The 4240-nt window shown below is 39.7% G+C and overlaps 1 long non-coding RNA gene across 1 annotated transcript in view; it reads right to left on the reverse strand.

Annotated features, from left to right (window-relative positions):
• Window positions 1-4083, reverse strand: part of LOC107616860 — a 5590-nt gene extending 1507 nt beyond the window's left edge. The window contains exons 1-3 of the long non-coding RNA XR_001614672.2: window positions 3334-4083; window positions 3131-3252; window positions 2906-3019 (exon numbers count right to left, since the gene is read on the reverse strand). This is a non-coding gene — a long non-coding RNA (uncharacterized LOC107616860). The remainder of the gene's footprint in view (window positions 1-2905; window positions 3020-3130; window positions 3253-3333) is intronic.

The raw sequence follows: 4240 nt of genomic DNA on the forward strand, positions 1-4240 counted from the left end.
CAACATCATCAAATTCATAAAACCGGCATTTAAGCCATAAATCACTTTTTCTCAAATCGCTTCACTTTGAAATCAAGTTTCAACTCTTTTCAGCCTTGGCTTTAGAAATCTCGTTTCTCAAATCATCTCAGGCTCATAAGCCAAATTTACTCAAAGTGTGTTTCCTTTTTAAAACAAAGCCACTCTCGGCTTTCTCTTTCCAAAACTTCCATAACCATGGCAAGTTAATGATTTATTTCAAAGTATTCAAAATCACCCATACAACAATGGGATTTTATAACAAAAGCTTTTCGGCAGAGTCCCAAGTCTTTAGGGAAAGTCAACCTATATCAATTCCTTAAAATTCATTGAAACTCTTAAAATCATGGATTCTCGGTTCAAGTAAATAAAATTGAATTTATTATGAAACTAACCATACAAAATCACAAGTTCCAACCCGGTCCAAAAATCAACTCATTTGAAAAGGAACCGGTTCATTTGAATCAAACCACTTTCAGGTTTCTTTTTGGAACCCATTTTTCTAACTCTTCCAAAATGCCTCAAACTTAATTACTCAATCAAAAGTCTAGATTCCTTTGAAATCACTAAATGCTCCTTTTTATATTGAAATCAATATTAGAGCATCATTCTTTCCTTCAGTGATTCAAACGGTAAAAATAGTTCATTTCTAAAAAAGTCGAACTCAAGGCATAAAGTTCACTAAATAAATTAAGCTTGAAAACATAAATATTCTCTTAATAAATCAAATAATACAACTTCTCGAATCCAACCCTCTTTGAATAACTTTTCAAACAAGACTAGGATTTTGTAGAAATTTCGGCAGCACCTCCCCTAAAACTTGGACTTTTGCCACCCAGTTCGGGTCCCAACTAAACTGTTTCTCATTCCTTTTCAACAGCTCAAAACCAGAAATCAATTCAAAAGCAAGCTAAACCCAACAGTCGCCTCAGTGGCATATCTCAAGAAAACCATTTAAAAATCAACTCAATATCAACCGGTTTAACTCATTTTCAAAGCTTTAAAGAATCGATTCAGCAACAAATCATTTATCAAAACCAAATCAATTAAAGCAAACTAGGCTGAATTTCAAAGAGTATTCTATCTTTCACATTATCAAAAGAGTCAACTTAGCTCAAATCAATTCTCTACGGCTGGACTCGATTTCAAAGCTTTAAAAGAATTAACTTCAAAAGCATTTCGTTTCACAAAGCCACACAACAGATCCATTCATCAAAACCAAGTAATAATCCGTTCAAACATATAATTACATTCATTCAGGACAATCAACATCACATAAGGCTTATACAATCACCAAATACATTATTTTACATCAGTATCCATATATAATAATTCCAATATATAAAATATAGTTTTCGGAAAGCGCCTGATAAACCCATATATCATGAGTTCTTTTGTGCTTAATTAGAGTGATTTATTCAACTCTTCACCTACTTATTCACATTAATTGTATGGTTTTACTTTCCCTTCCTTATTATGTCATATTGTGAAAAACATGTTTCCTAAGCTTTAAAAAATTAATTATTTTAATTACCTTTATTTCCATTCGATGCCGTGATTAGTGTGTTGAGTAGCTTCAGGTTTCCCTAGGCTGAATGACTTAAAGGATGAAAAAGGAAACATACAAAAATGGAAGGAGAAGGCAAAATGGAGCTTTAAGGAAACTGGTATCCACGCGATCGCATGGACAACGCGATCGTGTGCCAGAAGCAAAGAAGCAGCGACGCGGCCGCATGACTGACGCGACCGCGCGCCTTGAGTAGAACACCCACGACGCGGACGCGTGACTGACGCGACCGCGTGGAAAGGAAAAGTTCCAGATGACGCGACCGCGTGACACACGCGGACGCGTGACACACGCGGACGCGTGACAGAGGCCACGTATCAGAATTTACAGAATACGCCCCCAGCGATTTCTGAAGCCCTTTTTGGCCCAGATCCAAGTACAGAAAGCATAGATTAGAGGTTATAAAGTGGAGGAATGCATCCATTCAGAGAGAGCTCGCCAATTTCTAGTTTTCATGATTTAGAGAGAGATTCTCTCTCTCTCTTAGGATTTAGGACTTCTTCTTGTTTTGGGAGTAACTCTGGATCCAGGTTTTAATGTTCTTTTATTTCAATTTTACTTTTATTTATTTGATTCCAATATTTGAATTGATTATTATAATTTAAATTATGAATTATTCCATGTTACAGATTTCTATTTGAATTAATAATATTTAAGGTATTTTCAGTTTATGATTGTTCTCTTTGATTTAAGTTGCCATTGCTTCCCATCTAAGGACACTTTTATTATTCTAGTAATTTACTTTTTCCCCTTTTGGTCTTGGTTAAGAAATCAGTGACTCAACATTATCGAACTCAGCATAATTGATAATCGTTATCTTGCTAATTGATCTGAACTTCAATAATCCCAACTTTTTCCTAGGAAATAAATAGGATTCGAAGGTCAAACTAATTAGTCCCTTGACTTACCTTTGCTTCATAGGTTAACTAAGTGGAATTAAGATACAACTTTCATTATTGTTGAGAGGGATAACTAAGTTAGACTTCTAATTTCCCTTATCTTGCCAAAAGTTGTTTTACAGTTATTATTTATTTTTAATTGCCATTTAATTCACTCGTCATTTAAATTACTTGCTTCTCACCTTCTAAACCCCGATTACAACCTTTATAACCAATAATAAGAACATACTTCCTCGCAGTTCCTTGAGAAGACGACCCGAGGTTTGAATACTCGGTTAACAATTTTTAAGGGGTTTGTTACTTGTGACACCCAAAACGTTTGTACGAAAGGGATTTTTGTCGGTTTAGAGACTATATCTACAACGCGACTGTTTTTATGACATTCTTTACTGGCAAAAATTACGATCGTCAGTGCCCCTACCTCAAAACGCAAATCCATAACCCAAACGTCTCACAGAGTCTTTTCCGCCTCAACTCGAACTGACGGCAATTAAAACCTCAGCTCCCAGCCACGTTCACAATAACCATAGCAACACTAATCGCAACATACAATAATCAGGACCCGACCCCACGTTATCAAAACTCATATTCATTAACCGAATATAACAGAATACTAACGCGAGGTTTTCGAAATATACTTACTTACCGAAATAACACAAAGGAACAGCTGCGATTCCGAACCGACCTGACAACAGCCCTGTAGCGACAAAAAGCTCTGGTGGCTCAACAACAACCTTAGTTTCGACGCACATTTATCGGAACTCAACCCTGGGTAACCAACATCTCAGAATCACTAACGAAGTATAACAGGGCACTAACTTTAAGGGGTTTCAGAAACCAAACACTTACCAAGAAAAACGGTTTCTGGCGGCCACAATACCGATCCCGGCAGCCAAAGGCGTGGCGGCCATGACAACAACAGCAATGGAGTTTCAAAGGTGGCAGAAACCCCTCCTTCCACGGCTCCCATGGTGGCTTCCGACAGAGACTGTAGCAGATCTGAATGGCGGCGGCAGCTAGCTTCCTTTAATGGCAACAAGAACAACGGCGGCGCCCAAGAATTTCGGCGGAGGCTGCGGCGGACCAGAGCACCAGAAGCAGAGGGGATTCATCTTGCTTCCCTCTCACACATCCGTTCCACAGCAGTGGCCTCCACTGGCGACAGCGGCGGACTCCACCCAAGGCGACGGTGACTGTTCAGACAGCGGTGACAGCACACGGCGGTGCGCGACGGCAGCGGTGAGTCCCTCTCCGCTCGACACCGACTCCACGCTTCTCTCTCTCTCGGTCTCGCGTTCCCCTTTGTTCGCGATGAAGATGAACAGCAACTGACGGCGAGGCGCGGCGGTTGGACAGCAGCGCGGAGCTTCAGTGACAGCGACAACGCGACGGCGGCGGTGGAGCCCAGCACGCCGGCGCGAATCTCCTTCCTCTCCTCCTCCCTTCTCCCGCGACCCTATTTTCCCTATTTCCCCATCTTTGATTTGGCGCTGCTATGGGTTTCACTTGTGTCTGTGTTAGGTTTGCTTGTGGGTGAGTGGTGATGAGGGTAAAGGAGAGCGGCAGCAGCTGCGGCTGCATGGGTTTGGGGGGCTAGGGTTTTCTTTTTTCAAAAATTAGGGTTAGGGGTATTTTAGTAATTTTACTTAAAAATAAGGATAATATAGTAATTAGAAATAAATTCTAACCCAACAATAATAATGTATAAAAATACTATTTACTCATCAATTTTACAAATTATTTTCAATAAAATGTT

Source organism: Arachis ipaensis, chromosome B09 (genome assembly GCF_000816755.2).
Source record: "Arachis ipaensis cultivar K30076 chromosome B09, Araip1.1, whole genome shotgun sequence".
Classification (NCBI taxonomy): domain Eukaryota; kingdom Viridiplantae; phylum Streptophyta; class Magnoliopsida; order Fabales; family Fabaceae; genus Arachis; species Arachis ipaensis.